The sequence below is a fragment of the Scomber japonicus genome, chromosome 5, assembly GCF_027409825.1.
Source record: "Scomber japonicus isolate fScoJap1 chromosome 5, fScoJap1.pri, whole genome shotgun sequence".
NCBI classification, from domain to species: Eukaryota; Metazoa; Chordata; class Actinopteri; order Scombriformes; family Scombridae; genus Scomber; species Scomber japonicus.
Window position 1 is genome coordinate 33,281,028 of NC_070582.1, and position 20,774 is coordinate 33,301,801.

Below are 20,774 nucleotides of genomic sequence, written 5' to 3' on the forward strand. Positions count from 1 at the left end.
AGCTCACTAGCAAAACCACAGAGGCTGCCACTTAGCATCTGACTAGCTTAGCTGTGATTTAAAGCAGTTTCAACTAAAATGGAACTTGTCAGCTTAAGTTAAACCTCAGATACAATGAAATAGCTAACTTAAACCACAGCATCTGAGGATACACAAACCACACCTAAGCTAGCTACAAAGCAATAGCGCCAAAATGTCTTAACAATTAAACATTGTTTACATGTGTTAAACAAGATACAAAAAGATGTAGATGTGATAACCTAGCTGAGCACAAATGCAGGAATTAAGGGAAACAGGTAGCCTCACTCGTTTATTTTATTATTATTTTTTTGTTTGTTTTTTGTACATTTGATATTGCTCGGCTAACAGTTTCCCTAGCTTGTAGTCTTTGTGCTAAGCTAAACTCATCCTGGGCCTTTCTCTGCACCAGAGTTATCCATGCAATATCAGATGAAACTGATTTTCTCATCTCATTGTGGTTCACAGCAAAGAAAAACGAAAAAATTTCCAAATGTTGCAGTGTGTCTTAAACATTTCTTTCAAGGTCTTATAATTTCACTTAGATTACATTCAGTTAGCTTTCATTGATGTCGATAACATTTCAACTGCTCTCCAGTGTTTAATGTCTCTATGCACTTATGTTCTGTGGTGAATCGTGGGAACAAGGCCATACTAGATTGTTTATTTGAATATATTTGAACATATTTTTGTATTTTTGCTCACGGTGAATGTAATTGAATTTGAATGCTAAGCTATTTTGGATACATTGGATCAAATGTCTTCTTTATAATTAATCCACTGTCTAAACCTGTTTGTGACCAACTTCCAGGTTATATGTATTTTGCTTGTTTAGATGTGTGAACATGAAAACATTCATCACTGTATCTCATAATACATTTAGGGCACACCTTATCATTCCTGGTCACATGTATTACATTACATTACTCATTACATTCAGCAGTTTTTTTTTTAGAATCATGACTCAAAGTAGAATTAGATTCCAGTTCTGAGCTGTGGAAGTTATAAATGTGAATGTACCGATGTGTGTAAGTCTTGTACATATCATGTTGCAGTAACATTGGAGATGAGGGGTGTTCCCAAAGCTCTTAATATATTAATGAGGATGTCTGTGGTTCAAAGACTGTCTAAAGGTGTGATTTACATAACATGACAAAGCAGTGAACACATACCTAAACATGATGTGTTGCATCTGTTACATTTATGAACAATGTATGTTATTAAGGATTATGGATAAATTGCCTTCTAACCTATAACAGATTGTTTTCCAGTTCTGGTGATAAAACTGTTCTCAAAGCTTTTGCAATATGTTAGGAAGAACAAATATGAGGCAGTATCCATACTACAAACTGAATTATACTGTTGCCTTTTCTTTTCTTTACCAGCTTGTATCACTTTACTTTGTCCATGGGTTTCATGGTTGATGAAAAAAATTGCCAAATAATAACTGAAGCACATTATTGTATGATAAAGCCAAGGGAATTGTAAAGCCATCACAAATGAGAGTAAATGAACTGTTGGCATGAACTGTAGAGAGAGGAAAGTATATATGAGTGGATCTGGAAGCTCAAACTGCAGGAGATGTGTTCAAATTAAAACATAATACTATTCGTGTGTTTCTGCACATTAAGACATGCATCAGGTTTTTACCTCTATGGTGGTTGACCCTGATCTTTTTTTGTATTGTGTCAATTTTGTATTAATTTGATTCCATGCCATAACTGTTTTTTCTTCTTTCTTCTTTTTTATTTTGTATTTGTAAAAGTTCCTCTAAAATAATATGTGAAATGACGTGAATATTCAAATTTGTTCAGTAGAATGTAGAGGTCAGAGGTACAGAAGCCGAGAACAAAAGATAAACTTAAGATAATTTAATTGGAAGAAGAAGAAAGTCTTGGTTGCTCTCAGCTTCCATACATGGGTGTAAATATTTTTAGGTTTGTTTTTCTTGTGATCATTGACTAGATAATCCAAGCAGAATTTTTTTTGGTTTCCTTAGCATCACAAAATAATTAGTTCACTATTACAGCATAACTCAAACTGTCTTCTGATCATTAGAAGAAAAAAAAAATCAGACATAAAGTATCTTCTGTAGCTGCTGTCACAGTCTGGTGATTTAAGAAGATTACATTGTTATGATCATGAGGAAACATCTAATGCTAATTCCACCCATGGCCTCTAATGTGTTCTGTAAGATTGACAGTGAAATGGCTCCTCTGACAGCTACAATGTAGAGTAATAATGTATGTCCTGGATGATGTCACTGTGTCTATAGAGTCAATGGAGCATTTTCAAGATTTGAACATTTTCTAACTCATTCAGAGTTTCTAATGTCAGTCGTTCTGAACTGAGCTGTAATGATCCTGGAAACAGTGGCAGGATTGTCTTCAGGGTGGATTTGTGTTTGTGACTTTTTGTGCAGAGTGTCCGGAAATGACAAAGGGAGGACACCTGTCGCGTGCCAACTCAACATTGTACTAATGCACTTTGAAAAGATATTTTTACTCGCAGAGAATAAATAATAAAAAAGAACCAAATTGATCTCGTTGGTGTTTGAGTCAATCAATGTAGTCTAATCCTTTGTTTAATTCATAGCTGCCAGGTGTAGTGCAGTTACAGTATAATACCATCATTCCACATGAAGAGAGCACTGATTGATCAAAGCTGCTGTGCGAAGCGGTGCCAGAGGTTCAGTTTGTGTGGATGCGTCCCTCAGAGAGTCAGCTGTTCAGCACATCGATCCGCATCAGATTTCTCACAGCTCCACCTCGGTCTCAGGGATTCTGAAGGATCCTTAGAAGAACATGTTTGATTTGGCCTCAGTGCTGTGCGTTTGTAGAAGGTGAAATATTTTTATTGGTGTGATTTTCTGAGCTGGTCTTGTTAATCAGATGGCAAAATGCAAGCTAATAAAGGTTACATGAATGTTTAACAGTGTTTACTGCAGGAGGTTTGGCATGAGAGAGACTTTTAGTTCTGGGATCTTTTTTTATCCATTACCTGTTGTGGATTAAAATTGCTCTTAAAATGCTCCAAGCCGTGCCATACCTGTATTTACAAAGAAAAAAAGGTTAAGCTTAATTACTTATTAACTGCTTACATTTTGTTCCCACAACATGCTGCATTGGTTTCAGCACACTTAAGCTAGGTTTGAGTATATAGTGTATTCATACTGCTATGAAGTGATTTCAATTCTGAGCATGTTGTTGATGGGCACAAGTGGTGAAAAGGAAGAAAAAAGTTTATATATAACAATAAAACATTTTGTTGACTTTTTTGCAGTTTTCACTAATGATAATGTTGCCGTTTGAAAACCTGCAGCCACATGACCCTTAATGGAATAGTTTGGACACCTCTTGTATATAGTGTACACTGTTTATCTTCCATCAGAGACTCATTACATTATTCAGAGAAAATGTGGACAATATGTCCCATCTGTTTTTCTGTTTCTGTTTAGTTTTATTTCTATCACAGCACAGTTCAGACTACAGTAAGGAAGTCTACAAGACTACAATACACAACTTTGCAGCAACAGTTTGCTGAAGACCCTGTTTCAGCATGACAGTGTCCCCTCCCCAGCAGCTGATAGAAAATTAACGTATTCTTCAAAACTGTGGATCACCTTCAATGATAGTGTTAATGTCATTTTTTTAAAATCTACATTAATCCATAGCCAAAAAAAAGTATGATTAATGTTAGAAAAAGTCAAAAATCAAAGAAACAGCTCTCACAGTGCAGGGTTTGGAGGTCCATTTAGAATTTATTGCACAAAGTTTCAGAAATGTTAGGCAACTTTATCACTTCAGGTTCAGGTTTGGGTCAGAGCTTTTTCCCACATCACATTTGTTATGATATACAATACATCATTACACACTGGTGGGCAATGGGAAACCACAACAACATAAACACTTATCCTAGCAGACAACATTTTTCATGTTATCACACTGTGGCCAGCAACCTTTATCCTCTGAAATATGTTACACTCAGTTCAGTTCAGGTCAGACAACAGTGTTTTAACCACTAGGGGACACTGATGAGGAGGCTTTCCAGCTGGAACAGGGAGCCCCGAGCTTGTGTCCAAATCCTTGTGTCTGTAAAGCAGAGAAATCAATCCACAGGGTGTGGCATCACACTCCCAGATACATCTGAATTTCACACAATGATGTTTTTATGGTCCCTGCGTGTGATTTATACAGTAGTTATCGAGATGATAGTGATTACAGATGTAATAATAACCTTTTTTTGCGCTGGAACACATGACAATATTGATGCAAATTGCCAAAACTATCATGGGGCTAAAGTACATAATAATTAAAATCAAAGACATTACCTCATGTTGATTTTATTAATCCAAAGTGGGACATACAAAGATGTCTACACGTGCTCCATATTAACATCTCCATTATACTTGACCTAAATCCAGATATGATCTTATAGATTTTTATAACAAGAGCAAATATATATAAGAAATATTAAGAAATGTTTTTAAAAATAAAATCTAAAAATGACGTGGCATCAGAAAGATTTTTTAACAATATCAGTGCACATAAAGTATACAAAAAAATATTAATTGATATAATTTATGAGGTATAACTTATGTTAGTGTGCAGATACGCACAAAAACATCAATACAGTAACGAGTGACTGACATGCAGCATGCAAACCATATGAACAAAAGGTTTCATGCTCACAAACTGAGGAGCTCGGCCAGACTGCATTTTAATAGGATGTTTGAAGGCTTTCAGAGAACAATGGTGGTGCAGTACAGAGCTGGCTCAGTCATACAGACAAATGTTAGAGGGGCCAAGGTATTACAAGAGTGGGAACCATTAAAAAAAAAGCAGTGAGAGATGTCGATAACAAAAGGAAACATGGAAACATGCAACCAAAACAGACCAAAACAATGTCAGAGTAAAGAAATGGCTGGCCAGATGTCTGATGATTCTGCCATGATTTCTTTCAATAATACTTCTCTGGTCATAATAACAAGAGTGAATGTCTGTAGTTGCAGAAGTGAGTGAGTGTAGTTGCTAATATTTTCATACTCAAACAAGGAACAGCTGCCTGAGGTCATGATGTTCTGCTTTGACAGCTTCCATCAGAATTAAAACATTAGTCCAACCAGTTATTGTCTATCTCACCTTCAAAATGTTTGGTGAGCAAAGAATGGTGCATGACACAATTTTGACGATATCATGAATCAAAGTATTGTGACCTGATGATGAAAAGTCAGTGAAAAGTTATTATAGTTCATCCTAATGGGACCATAAATATACCAAATTTCAAGGCAAAATAAGTAGAGACCCCTTAAGACATGTTTTAAGATGTACATCAAATACTATACTTACAATAATAATTGTATCTGATAGTTTTTCCACAAAAATGTCAAATTATCTTGTTAAAATCCTTCAATGTTTAAATGTTACAGGACACAAGATTTTTCTTTTACTGAAAAAACTCCATTCTCAGCGTTTGTGCACTGGAAGCTTCAAGTTTCCACATCACACTTGTGTAAGTTGTGCAAGTCAAATAGTTATTTCAGTGTGGTGCCAATTGTTGGACTGAGTGACGGACTGACAGACAGACAGACAGACAGACAGACAGACAGACAGACAGACAGATAGACAGACAGACAGACAGACAGACAGACATTGCCCTCTCTGGAGCCACAAAAAAAAAAATCTTTTCTTTCCAGTAAACTGGTCCATATATCAATGGTTATATAAGCCAGGTTAACTGGTGACCCTAGATTGCCTGTAGAGAATGTAAGCATGAATGTTTGTCTGGATCTATGTGTCAGCCCTATGATTGACTGGTGACTAGTCCAGGGTGCAACTTGCCTCTCATCCAATGTCAGCTGGAACTGGCCCATGACCCTTTAAACCTAAAGGACCATTTCATAAATTTCAAGTGTGTCTTTAAACCAGCAGTCAGGTCTCTATATGAACAGTAAAAAGGTTTTTCCTCTCTGTAGTCATTCCTCTTGTTCATACTGAATATTAAAAGATCTCCTTCAAATGTGCTTACAATGGAAGTGACTGTGTGTCCACACAGTCATTTAAAAGTAGACGATCAGCTTCTATTGAGCTTCAGCAGTGTGAGTTAGTTATATCAAGTGATATCTGACACATTTACAGTCTTTTTACCATCAGATTCCCTCTTAGTGTTTCCTGTTGAGCTGTGGTGGAAGTATAGTAACAAAAAGACTACTAAGACTACTTTGCTACTAAAAACACTGTAACGTTGAAACATCGAAGATGAAGATTTGACTCATTTGGACGCTGAAGCTTCATATTAGCTTCACATCAACTTTTAAATCCATGTTTACACAGAAGGAGGACTGTGGATTTAGTCCTCCATCACTTCCATTGTAAGTACATTATGAAGGGAGCGAGGGCCCGTTCATCGCTTTAATTATTGTTCTTCTTCTTCTCTCCGGGAGATCTCTTTTTTCTTTTCCTGAGCCCTATCCTGTATGCCGTCTTCACCCATGACAGCCTGTCCATGCAACAAACACCATCATAAAGTTGGGCCTGATCTCCAACAACGATGAGTCAGCATAGAGGGATGAGGTCCAAAACCTGACCAGTGTTCCTCTAATAATCTCATCCTGAACAACAACAAGAAGACAAAGGAGATTATAGTGGATTTCAGGAAAAAGAGGAGAACCAATGACAAGCCAGTGTTTATTAATGGTGAAGCAGTGGAGAGTGTCTCCAGTTTTAAATTTCTGGAGGTAACCATCACTGAGGACCTCTCCTGGGCTGCACATACATCCACCATCATTGAGAAGGCACAGCAGCATCTCTTCTTCCTGCGGAACTGAGGAGAGCCGGTCTGCCACAGAATCTGCTGGTTAACTTCTACCGGTGCACTGTGGAGAGTATCATCATCATCACATAGTGCATCACAGCGTGGTTTACCAGCTGCACCAAGAAGGACCAGAGGGCTCTGCAAAGACTCATCAAGAAGGCACGATACATCACTGGGACCCAACTTCCTGCAATCTGGTACATTTACCTGCTCTAGATTATGGGGATGTGATCTACATGCATGCTGCTCTCTCAACATTGAAGCCCATTTGATGCAGCGAATCATTCTGCACTCCATTTTATTACAGGTGATGGGTTTAGAATTCATCACGGTGTTCTTTATGGCAAAGTTGGATGGCCATCTTTATCTGTAAAGAGGGAACAGCACTGCATGATTTTTATCTACAAGGCCTTGCTGCATGTTTTACCTGTCTATCTTACCAGTTTAATGTCATTTAGAACTTGTAACATGCACACTCGTTCACAAGAGACCTTGATTTTAAACATTTCCAATGGAAGGGCCGAATTGGGGAAGACAGCTTTTCAGGTCTATGCCTCTCAGACGTGGAATAACTTATGGCGTGTTCTTGAACTAGATCGTCTTATTTCTTTAGATAGTTTCAAATGCCTATTGTTCAGTGTTCTGCAGTCTGAATGTAATTGTGGATTATGATCATATTGTGTATGTTTATTCATGTGTTTTCTAATCAGGGCATCATTGGAAAAGAGCGCTTGCTCTCAATTGACCTTCCCTGAATAAATAAAGGATTCAATCAATCAATCAATCAAACCTGCTGTCAGGGCAGAGCCTTAAATATTATCGATGACCCAACACATCCTGGCCACCACCACTTCTAACTACTTCCCTCTGACAATTCAGTCACACACTACAAGACTGAAAAACAGCTTCTTCCCCCAAACTGTTAAACTAATGAACACAGCCTGATCCCCTCATCCCACTCACTCACTCACCCACCCACACACACTCACTGATTGTGGCCTACTGTTATAACAAGCATTGCTACTGTTTGCTGTGTTTGCACCTTTTTATATTGCATATTGCACTTTATTGCTCTTGTAGATTATCAATGTTTTATTTATGTTTTTAATTGTCTTAAATGTTTTTATGCCTCAGGGAGTGCTATCTAAATTTCATTATATTGTTGTCTGACCCTCAATATAATGAGAATAAAGCTACTAATGGTCAGTATGAACAGGAGGAATGATAACAGCAAGAAAAGCCTCTTTCTGGCTACCTTACTGTTGTTTAAATACTTTTAAAACTATGAACCCTTTAAGGATGCACCAGATTGTGTACTTGTGCCTGTGGTTACCGGCAACTAACCACACCAGCAGCGTAAAGCTAACAATGCCACAGTAGCATGTCATCTTTTCTTTGAAGTGTGAACAATAAAGTGCAGTAGTAGGGTTGTCATGTTCACAGTATCACGGCAGGTGAACCAAACTTCATTTCACTCTTCTCAGTTTTGTCTTAACTCAACATAAAAACTGCCAGCTTTAAAAATGCATCATTGAATTCAACCCGTAGACACAATGTAAAGATCAAAGTGTCACCTGCTAATAAAGCCCAGCCTGTAATTTTCTAATACTCTTCATTAATCAGAGTAAAATCTAAATCATTTCACTCCCCGCTCTGATGCTATTAACCGTGTTTGTGATGGATATTCATTTGGTTAGAAAGTGTTGCTTCCCAGAGTTTTAGGGGTGTTTTTATTGGGCAGTTTATATGAGTCATGTCTAGCAATAATCAAGGAGGTCGAGACACAAACAAAGAGCCATCTGCAGAGGGCTGATTACTTCCTGAAAGCAGTGTGCTCGCTCTGCGTGTCCTGTTTGCTGGGAATCAGGCTGGTTTGAAGATCTGAGGGAGTTAATTGGCTGGAGACAATACAAAGGAGGTGTGTGCGTGTGTGTGTGTGTGTGTATGTGTGTGTTCATGTATACATGTATGTGTGTGTGTGTGTGCTGGGGGTATTAGAGTACAAAACCTTTATTATTTACAGATATAATGATCTTTAATGTTTTAAAAATACATTTTGCACATCTTATTTATTATAAATGTTGATTTGAATGTTCTTGTTATTTGGAACAGGACATGACGCCTTGCAAGCTGCTTATGTGATGAACAGCAATTTGTCTTATTTAGAATCATTAATGCATATTATAGTATTTAATTTTGTATGTTATGTGTAGTTTGGTGTACATTATATATACCATATATCTTCAAATAGAAGAGGGTCTCTGATAATGGCTGGGGGCAAGGTCAACATGAACAAAAAAATGTCAAAAATCAAGCCAGCTAAAAAAGTGTGGAGTGGATAAACTCCTCTCACACCCGCACCCTTCGGTACCCATCTGCCCTGGCAGAGGTCTGAGGTAGTCAAAAAGGCAGCAAGTGTGGACGAGATTGAATCAATCAATCTTTATATATATATATATAGCAACAAATCACAACAAAAGTCATCTCAAGGTATTTTACACATAGAGCAGGTCTAAGACCACACTCTTTAAATTTAAGACCAATTCGCCTTGAGATGCTGAAAGATCTGGACACCGTTGGGCTGTCATGGCTGGCACGCAGAGATTGGGGACAGTGACTGTGGACCGGCAGACTGGAGTGGTGGTTCCCCTTTTAGGAGATCATACTACTCAACATCCCAAAGAAAGCTTATGCCAGGGTTCTGTAGAGGAGGCTCCCGGCGATTGCCAAACCTCTGATTCAGGAGGAACAATGCGCATTCCATCCTGGTTGTGGAACAGTGGTCCAGCTCTTCACCCTAACAAGGATGCTGTGGGTGTATGGGGTACTGGGGCTGCTGCTGCAAGACATTTGGTTTTTGTATAACCACAGAGAGAGCTGTGTCCACATTCTTGGCAGTAAGACTTGTTTTTAGTAGGTGTTGGGATCCACCAGGGTTCTCCTTTTGGGGAAAGTGGGGAGGGGGAAAGTCCAGTTGCCTTAGTATTACCTCTCTGCGTTGCAGATGATATGGTTCTGTTGGCTTCTACACATCGTGACCTCCAGCAGGCACCGGAAGAGTTTGAAGCTGAATGTGAAGAGGTCTTGATGAGAGTTTCACAGTTGTAGCTTGAAAAATGACTGAAAGATGAATCTGTCATCAACCTCCAAATCTGAGGTGCTGATTGCCAGAAAGAGTCGGACTGCTCCCTCTAGGTTGAGAGCAGTGTTGGGAAAGTTCACGTTCTACATGAACTAGTTCAGTTCATAGTTCACACATTTTAAAATGAACTAGTTCAGTTCATAGTTCATAATTCCAAATTATGAACTAAGTTCACAGCTCCAAAAAATGAACTAGTTCAGTTCTTTTTTTCAATACGTTGCGAACTATACTCTTTTAAAATTGTTGCCACAGCCAGCAATTATTTCATTAGTTTAACACTGAAACTACAGTATGTGTCAGATTTCATCCGTTAGATTGTTCCCTTCCTTGTCGATTTTCTCATAAAAATCGCTAAGATAATTATATGATACCTCCTTATGTCCACATGCTGCTGTCGCCTCCATGCTGTTTTTTGTTTTGTTTTGATGACGGCAGTGCGACACTGGCTGCCGTTGCCTTTGGTTGCCAGATCCACTCAAGTTGAGCTCTACTCAACTGTGGCGCTCTCGCACTTGTTAGAATCTGGCACAGACAAAGAAGCACACGCAACGGTTGGGCAACACTTTAGTGCGGTGTGTTTTTTGCCTGAACCTTATTGAACGAAATTAAAAAAGAGTGAACGTGACGTTCAGACACCAGAATGAACGCGTTCATAGTATCGTTCATCAGGCAGAAATACCGTTCGTTCGTTCAAGTTCACCAAAATTATGAACGAGTTCATGAACTTTCGTTCAATGAACGCGTTCATGCACAACACTGGTTGAGAGTGAGTTGCTGCCCTAAGTGAAGGATTCAAGTATTTCGAGGTCTTACTCATGAGTGAGGGTTAGATGGGGCATAACGCAAATTGGTGCAGCATCAGCAGTGATGCAGGGGTTGTACCAGACCATCGTGGTGAAGAAAGAGCTGAGCCAGAAGGCAGCTCTTCATTTACCAGTTGGTCTAAATTCCAATACTCACTTATCATCATGGGCGTTGGGTGACTAAAAGAATGAGATCGTGGATACAAGCGGCTGAAATTAGTTTCCTTTGGAGAGTGTCTGAACTCAGCTTGAAAAATAGGGTGAAGCTTGGAGTAGAGCCACAACTCCGTTACATCAAAAGGGGCCAGTTGATGGTTGTGGTTTGGGCACCTGGGTAGGAGGCCTTCTGGATGCCTTCCTGTGGAGGTGTTTTGGGTACGTCCAACTGGCAGGAGAGCCTGGGGCAGACCTAGAACATGCTGGAGGGATTATATATCTCTCCTGACCTGGGAATGATTTGTCATCACACCATTCTGATTATGCCTATGGCTCTGTATTTCACAATATAGAGATTTTTAAATCTGGTGTTGGGTTTGACCTTCCCACGCTGGCTGGATGAATGCATACTGCGCATGCTCTGTGGGCAGACACACACTAGAGATTTCCACCAGCCTTGCCAGCTAATGTCTAGTTAGCACTCTGTTAACTTGGATGCAGATAAAATATTATAAAATATTTTTCCTTTATTTGACAGTTGGTGGCAGAGAGACCAACAGGAAACAAGGAAATGGATATGACATGCAACAAAGGTTCCTTGCTGGACTCGAATCAGGGACATTGTGGGTATATGGCATGCGCTGTAACCATTCAGCTACGAGGGAATCATGTCGGCCTTTTGGAGATTCGAACTTTAATCGAACTGAATGGATGAAATTCTTATGAAAATGTGAAATGAGTCATTTTGTGGGGGTTGTGTGATGCTCTAAACTATTTATCCATCATTTTACAGCAGTAACAGTAGCGATGGAGAACATTACGCCAGAGCCAATAACATAAGCGTGTCAACTATTTTTTGTAATGACTCCCATTGCCAGAAGGGGGAGACAAAAGCTCTGCATTGCAGGTTCAACAGCAGCACCAAACAATATGGCATGACTTTTACATGTTAGTGTCTAGAATATAGTATCTTTCTCATCACCATTTACTTACTGATGGCTAGATAATACTTTTAATATTATTTAGAACACATTCTCTTATGAAGTTCATGGAAAGAACTACTCAGAATAACGATGCTCATTGGGACAATTAGCTCCAAAAAGTAGCTCACTCCACATTACACACATAAAAACTAAGCATATAGCATTTCCAACCTACCACAGATACATCTTTCTCATTCCCAGTTTAATATACCCATGAGTTGCTACCTCTGTGGGCTGAAAACAACACTTCCCTTGTTTGTTCTGATATCAAAATTCAATAGTTAGACTCTATTGGTTTAGAAACAGGTTTGCTTGTCTTCGTTCCTGAAAAGCTGCCATTTGGACGATAGTGATATTTACACATGATTTACTCATTGCACGCACACACGACCAGCACACCCACACTGACAGCTAAACCACACACAAACATCCACACTGTCGCTCCCACCAGGAGGGCTTTTCAGGTTCAGGGAAAACAAAAGTTTTAAGAGGGAAACATGGGAGCCATTAAGTGTGAAAACTGTGAGAACACAACTTTCTGGCATCAAAGGCTTGTTTCAGGTTGCCTTGTCTCCAGGCCCGGCTTGTGAAACAGATGACATTCAGTAATGTGATTACTGCGCTTCACTTTGAGGCCGATACTTTTCCAAAGCACCGCAGGGCTTTTTTTTCTCACTTGTTTCCAATGGCTGGGTCACAGCAGGTGTGTGTCTCCAATCAAAGATTTTGGCACCTCATCGGGTGCCAAGTTGAACCTGTCTCAACTTTTCACACACAGAACATTATGTCAATCTAGAAATATCTCTTCAAACAGGCACCGCTCCTCCTGTTCTGTTGTGCACACAGACACAACACACCAGTTGTCACCTGAGCTGCACCATTACAACCTCGTACCATTTTTTGACAGTGTAGCGGCATGCTAAGAGGTGCTAAGAGGAGCTAAAAGTGCTTGGGCTCCTTCGCTTCCAGATGGCTGAGGTAGGGTGTACTTTTATTGTTTCAAGATTGAACTGGTCCACCTTTTTTTCTTTTTTTTTTTTAACTCACACCGAAGTGGCTGTGTCTGATTCACTGGCATCAAAGAGGAGTTCAAGGGTTTTGATCTTTTTCTAGACATTTTAGTTTCATTAATCTTCATTAAAAGTTTGCTCTGTGTCACTCATCTGATATATTAAATCAAATTGTCCGTTAGATTAGGTGGTTTTTGGTAATGCTCCTCCACTTTGGCCCAAATTGTAACATTGATAGAAACTCTGTAAAGACATTCCTGGTCTACAGAGGATGAATCCCACTGACTGGTGGTCCTCTGACTTCTACTAAAGTGGCAACATCAACTAACTATTGGGTACATTTAAATTGATTTTGAAATACACAGATTCCCATCCCTCTGAGGAAGAATTATAATCAGTGTGAAGGATTGGCAGTTCGATTCCCGTCTCCTCCAGTCCACATGTCCATGTGTCCTTGGGCAAGATACTTAACCCCAAATTGCTCCCATTGCTGTGCCAACAGTGTATGAATGTATGTGAATGGTTAGTTTCTTTCTGATGAGCAGGTTGGCACCCTGCATGGTAGTCCCTGCCATCAGTGTGTGAATGGGAGAATGACATGTAATGTAAAAGAGCTTTGAGTGGTCATAACCATGTGCTATATAAGTACAGACCATTTGGTGCTCCCCTTTTCATTTAGCACCATCAACAGTCAAAATTTTAATCCACCAATTCTTTTGTTTATGACCATCAGCTGTACTTTGTGTTCAGTGCTAATTATGCTAAACTTAGATGGTGAACATGGTGAACATTATACCTGTTAAATATCAGCATGTTATGTATGCCGTTCACAAAGGAAATAGTGGAGCTACCCACAGATGGACTAATTGAATGTAACAGTGAATGGTGGTGAAATAGCTCCAGGAACACGTCAGAAAACAAACCAATGACTATGGAGTTGCAATTGGTCTGTATTGCACATACCCACAATAACCTATTGTGGGCTTCTCAGGACGTAGAGCAGTCGTCCACCATTTGAAAGATTGGTGGTTTGATTCCTGGCTCCACATGTCAATGTCTCCTTAGGCAAGATACTTAACCCTGAATTGCTCCCTATGGCTGTGCCAACGGTGTGTGAATGTGTGTGAATGGTTAGTTTCCTCCTGATGAGCAAGTTGGCACCCTGTGTGGTAGCTCCTGCCATCAGTGTATGAATGTGTGTGAATGTGTGTGCATGGGTGAACGTGACATGTGATATAAAAGCACTTTGAGTGGTCAAAAAGTCTAGAAAAGTGCTATATAAGTACAGTCTATTTACCATTTACCATTTACAAGAAAAGACAGTCTTGGTCTTAACACAAAATCCTGTGGAGCATGGGGAGCATGTGGTTCTGACAGCAACAACCCTTGATGGAAACTGGCAGTCTTAGCTTGCCACTGGCAAGATCTCAACCCCCTACAACAGCTTGGGGAAATCTGCCTCTGATTTGACATCAAAACTACATGACAACAACAAAATACATTAAAATTCTGCACCATTGTCAAATGTACTGCATTGTAGTCATTTGTGTTACACATAACAGAACCAAGAAAACCATCACTAATTACAACATGGCATCTCCCGGGACTTTTAAACTGGTGGTCAGATACACTGGGGACAATTTTAGTCCAAATGCCCTAAAGAAGAGACAGGTGGGTGTCCTAAAGAACTCACACATTGCACTATATTATTGCACAAACAGCAGTTAACCATTAATTTAATTCAATCATTTCAGCCAAGATTATACAATGATGAAAGCATTATTCCATGAGGTAACCAAACTAGCCAAGCTGAGTGTCCTGCTGAGAGGCAGCTGCAATATCTACAAAACACACATCATTAATACATTTAACAATATCAATAAATATTCTTCCCCACAAGTTTGTACCTTATTTCATGTAACAGTAAAGTATACAAATTGATGCAACAAATTAATATAGTGCTAATCTGTGCAATGTGCTACAAAGTATTAGAGATGAAGAGGACTACCTAGTTAGAAACACAGGTATTCTCTGTTGCTCCTCCACCAGTGCCACCAGCCCAGCTGCAGGGTGGTCAGCTGGGAGCCACCCTTCACAGGTTTTTTGGCCTTTTGATCCCAGATCATCTAAAGGCGGTGGGGCAGCAGTAGAGACATCTCCCTCCAGCTCTCTGCAGCTGACACTAAGATCCTTGCTTATCCCACTTTGCATCTTTCCTTCTGAGCCAAAGCCAGAAACTCCCTTACTCTGCCTCCTAAGCCAGTAACCTGAATGCTGCCTTCTGCCTGGACTCAGTAATTCCAAGAACCTTCAGGAATCATTGGGTGGATTTTCCAGTAAAGCCTCTGCAGCTGACTTCCACCAGGTAGGTGGATGCCCTCAACCCTGCTTCTACACATGCCACAGATGCTTCGCTGGACTTCTCCTTCTTCCTGCCGAAAGCTGACTCGATACCTTTGAAGTGGCCATATATATAACATACGCTCGCATTTCATCTTCCAAAAGAACCAAACTCTGACCCTTTCCACTTGTACGTAAACAAAGCATTAACCTGTAACCAACTCATAGGGTGTCATATGTAAATCACACAACTCACGCTAACGGAAGTGCCGCTATCCATGCCGCTATCCATGCTGCTATACATGTATGTTGGCAGATTTTAACAATACAATTTTCTAAAACATCATTCATTTTTTCTCAAATCCCTTGGCTTTGCGAATGATAAACTCCTCCGAGATGCTGTTTAATACCCAATTTTTGCTAAATCAATTTGTTCAAGCAAGTATAGTGCCCAAAATCCATATTCCTTTATGATCTTTCTCTTAACCTCCCCCCTTGCATCATGGGCTAACCAGCTTCCTGAATCAGCAGACCCAACAGATCTGGAGGTGCTATTATCAGCCCCTCATGATTCCTCCAAAGACCAGTAGAATCTCAAGTGGCACCTTGGTCTAGCCACAACTGTTTATCCGTTGCAGGAACAGCTTCCTGCATTAAGATTACCTCCTTAAGCATAATTTTGTCTTCCAAGTCCACTTCATGGACTTGGAAGACAAGATGAAAAACTTTACCCAATTTATCTGTTCCTGTAACTGATTTTGCAGCTTCATCAGCTGTCTTATTACCTTGAGTAACTCTTGACATGTCCATTTTATGTGCTGCACACTTAGCTATTGCTATTTATTTAGGCTTCATCACAGCATGCAAAAGTTTCAGTATTTGAGTGTGATACTGTATCGGAGAACCATTTGTTCCTTCACAGGACAGTGAATTGAAGCCATCAGTGTACACATTGCACACTTCCCTGAAGTTGTAAAGTACAATTTAGTTAAATTCTTGTACATAAAAAAGCCAATAGTACATTATGTCTAGTTATATTATTATGGAGTTGGGGCACAGTCATAGTAACATTCAACAATGTACACACTCACTGATGTAGCCTGCCTTACCTCTGTGCAGAGAACAGTGCTGATTTGAGAACAGCTGACAGATGACACATTGACTCATTGCTCAGAAAGACCTATGTCCCATGTGTCCTATAACTAGAAAACCACACACTCCATCCAGGTTCTCATTAGTAGGCTTCCTCCAAACTTAACTATCCCAGATGGTTCAGGCTGATTGATTATTGTTTCTAAATTTAGACTAGAAAACAACACGTAACCCTGCCAGCACCCTGTGAGAATGGCCCCGCACCAGATATGCTTGTTTTATCCCCAGTCCTGTCATAGCCATAATCCAAGCAAGCTGTTGACACAAAACACAAATGGAAGAGAACACAAGATGAAAGAGTGTCACCCTGGAGGCTGCGTCATTCATCTCACCCCACAAGACAGAAGTGTTAGACAGAAATAATCAAATTTTAATGTCAAGATCCTCAGAATATTGGCAGTAAAAAAGCTGGCCCAGACATGAACACAGGACAGCAGGCAATTAAAGGCCTCCTGAGTGTAGATTTTCCCTAGTCATTTATATATCTTTGTATAGAAATTAGAAAAGAATTATCCACTCTCTCTTTTTAAATCTAACTTTTCCAACTGATTAGTACTAAATTGCAGAAACATATTAAACTTTGGAAAAGTATTCCCATGTCACTATTCAGTAGATGCCATAGAAATGATTTTTCTTCCATAGCTTTCTTCTCCAAAGTCGGCTAATATTTTTTACCAAAATCTTTTTTTTTAACTATATCAATTCTATCACTTGCCATTTATCATGAAGTATAAATGCAACATGGGGCTGCTGTGGCTCAGCAGGTCGAGAGGCTGTCCACCATTCAGAAGATCGGTGGCTCGATTCCCGGCTCCTCCAGTCCACATGTCCATGTGTCCTTGGGCAAGACACTTAACCCCAAATTACTCCAGGTAATTGGCATCAGTGGTGTGTGAATGTGTGTGAATCTGATGAGCAGGTTGGCGCCCTGCATGGTAGCCCATACCATCAGTGTATGAATGTGTGTGAATGGGTAAATGTGACATGTAGTGTAAAAGTACTTTGAGTGGTCAAAAAGACTAGAAAAGTGCTAAATAAGTACAGTCCATTTACCATTTACTACATCATTTAAAAAAGTTCACCTCTGCCAATCTAAACAAGAGAGCAGGATGGCCCTTGCTGATATTTGCTTATATTATTGAGGTATTATTAAGGTAAAATTATTACACAGTGGCTTGATAATATAACACTTCCCCTGTCTGAGAACTATGCCATCCTTATAAACTTGGTTGCATTATTTTCTCTCTTGTATAGTTAGATAAGTCCATAAATAGTAAGAGCGTCATCATAAACAGCATTGTCACCATCTGGAGACTTAAGAAATATTGTTCTTTACCAGCAACGTCACTCTTACTTCCAATAATTGGATATCCTTCCTTAAGTAATCACAGCATTTTGGTGATGTTGCAACTTATTTATTTGCCTCAGCAAGTCATCTCTGGTCATTAAGTTAAAGAGTACAGTCTAGCTGATCTGCACATTATACAAGTAAGGGTGTATGATCTGTACTGTTCCCCCAGCACACCATTTTGGTTCTGTTTCAGACAGTGATCTCATCAACTTGGTTTCCAGCAGCAGCATGCAGCAGTTTCCAGTGAAAATCTGTGACAACCCCACTGTGCACACTGACCAGAACCCAACAGCAGACTGACAAATATAGTAACTTATAGTGGAGAACTTATCAGCTAAAGAGCCAGACACATATTTTTCTCAGGAGTTGAGAATGTAGATTATACAGCTGTATAAAAAGGTGATACTGTGTCAATGTTTTCAGCTTGTTCTGCTGTCCACATGTTGATACAAGTGAATCAACGCAGCTTTAACATCATAAGTATGATGAATTATACTGTATATGATACTATAAGCTCATTTGAACTGTTTTGCTGGATTCACTGAAAAAAATGTAAAGAAGCTGAGATTCGAAATCAGCCAGGCTACATTCAAATTATACATGGCAGCTTGTATGGAAAGCTCTGAACTGGATGTACTGAACTGGTGGAGCAATTGAAATCACCACTTTCACACATACATATACACATATTGAGAGTGATATTATGACCAGAACACCATCTGCACTGACTGACTGTTTTTTCTACAAATATATATAGTTGGATTTGACCCTAAAGCTGTGATCTTATATCAAATAAAGCAGGTACTGATAATCTATGTGTATATTATTCTATCTTAGTTACACATTCTACTGTGTTGCAGCAGTCATCGTGCAGGTGTTTCTAAAAGCAGTGTGTGTGATTATATGGCTGACATGGAGCTCTGCAGTGAGTATGAGGCTGATTACAAACCCCCACTGTAACACAGTCCTGTTTTGAAAAGAGCTCTCCTCACCGAGGCCTCAGACAGTCGGGAGCCTCACCTGTTCCTTGTTACCCACAGAGAAAGAGAAAGGTATTTGTTTCACTCAGCTATATTACTTGTAAGCTTCGGTCTTTATAGAGCGAACGCAGACCAATGCAGAGATCATTTTGATATTTGTGGAGAGCGGTGAGCGGATCAAAGTGAGGCCGGCGGCTGTGGGTTGCAGGTGACTGGGGAAAGAAAATATGTTTCATTACAACATTCCAGCACCAGACTTGGAGCATAGAAATAGATTGAATAGAGAGGATACAGCCTGGTAGAGACTAAAAAATAACCAAACTGAAGCATTACTTTCATGCCTCTATGGGAAGGAGTAGCAAACAGCATAATACTGTGGAACAGAAAGGAAAAGAATAATGGCATAAAATGAGCAATAATCCAAAACAAACCACAGAGGCTAAAAACCTCTGTTTAAGTCTGAACAAAGGTTTTTAGCTTTTTGACAGAGTGTAAAGTCAAAATAAATAAAATTATATAGGCCTGCAACTAACAATCATTTTCATTATTAATTAATCTGTCATCTGTTATTTTCTCCTTTAAAATGTTTCATCCAAAAAATGTCAAAAAAATGAAAATTCCTGCTATAATCTCCAGGGTCAAAGTTTAAATGCTTTGTTTTGTCCGTCCAGCACAGAATCAAAACAATATTCAGCGTAATATCATGTATGACAAAGAGCATCAAAACTTCACATTTTAGAAGCTAAAACCAGTAATTATATTGGAATATCTGTTTAAAAATGACTAAAACAACTGATTAATGAACCAACCGCTGCAGCTCTAAAAACATACAGAACATGAAATATTTAGCCCACACTCACAGTACAGTACAGTTTATAGTATACAGCACATGAAAGAGAATGTAAGAGCCTGTGAGGAACGTGCCTGGATATTCATTGTTATTTATGATAGAAGTCAACAACATTGTTTCATCATTACAAGTACAATATACTGTCAGCTGTGTGGAGTGATGTTGATACTGAAGTAAATGAATTCAAGTCTTAATCTAACTCAAACCAATATGATTTATTCTAAGCAAAAAACTCCAAAACTGAATTGGTTTGAAGTTGTTTGAAGAAAATATAAAATCATGGTACTGTTATGAAACATATATTAGACAATGTCATACAAAAAGTGCAATATACTGTCTATAGACTTGAAACAATGATCTTCGCAAAATGACTCATGATGGTCAGATAGTCAGGACTGTTATCTTCAGCTGTTAACTGCTCCATCACTCTATTATCTATTCCCCAGGTCACATGACCTCAGAGTCCAATCTATCTGTATATTTTACACATCAGGTATTCTAAAGGCAGAATCACCATTGTGTTAAAAGACACACTGGATGATTCCAGCATCAATGAATGTGCATACAGACGCATTAGTAGATGTAGCTGCTTCAAGGATGAACAGTCAGGTTGTTTAATGATTCCTCCTGTTCATACTGACCATTAGAAGACCCCTTCATAATACACTTACAATGGAAGTGATGGAGGACTAAATCCACAGTCCCCCTTCTGTGTAAACATGTATATAAAGTTGATGTGAAGCTAATATGAAGCTTCAGTGTCCAAATGAGTCAAATCTTCATCTTCTATGTTTCAACGTTACAGTGTTTTTAGTAGCAAAGTCTTTTTGTTACTATACTTCCACCACAGCTCAACAGGAAACACTAAGAGGGAATCTGATGGTAAAAAGACTATAAATGTGTCAGATATCACTTGATATGAATAACTCACACTGCTGAAGCTCAATAGAAGCTGATCATCTACTTTTAAATGACTGTGTGGACTCACTGTGGATTTAGTCCTCCATCACTTCCATTGAAAGCACATTTGAAGGAGATATTTTAATATTCAGTATGAACAGGAGGAATGACTACAGAGAGGAAACAAATTTTCAAATTTAAACCAGGAAGCAGCTCCACAAGTGTTGCTAACTGGCCTCATTGGACTTGGAAGAGTTACTCTGGAGTCCTCAATGA